This window comes from Geospiza fortis, unplaced genomic scaffold (genome assembly GCF_000277835.1).
Source record: "Geospiza fortis unplaced genomic scaffold, GeoFor_1.0 scaffold432, whole genome shotgun sequence".
Classification (NCBI taxonomy): Eukaryota; Metazoa; Chordata; class Aves; order Passeriformes; family Thraupidae; genus Geospiza; species Geospiza fortis.
In genome coordinates, this window is record NW_005054436.1 from 1,749,081 (window position 1) to 1,749,399 (window position 319).

A 319-nucleotide genomic window follows, 5' to 3' on the forward strand; every position below is an offset into this window, starting at 1 on the left:
TCCAAGTTAAACTTTCACCTAATTTTTCCTTTATTTTAAGTGGGAAACACCTTCTCATCCTCCAGTTTATGTGTGGCAGCTTGGGCTTGTATTTTTGACAGCTGGAGGAATTTTTTCCCCTCGGTGAAGACAAAATCCTTCAGTGACTCAGCTGCCAGGGCTTCAGCAGTGAAGAAAACATTGAAAGCAAATTTTTCTTGTCTTGAAAAAAAATTTAAATTTTTCTTGTCTTGAAAAAAATTTTTTAAAGAGTCAAGCTTGGATTTCCCAACCCAGGAGCATCCAGAAGCTGTTAAAGTAACAATTCTGGAATTTCATT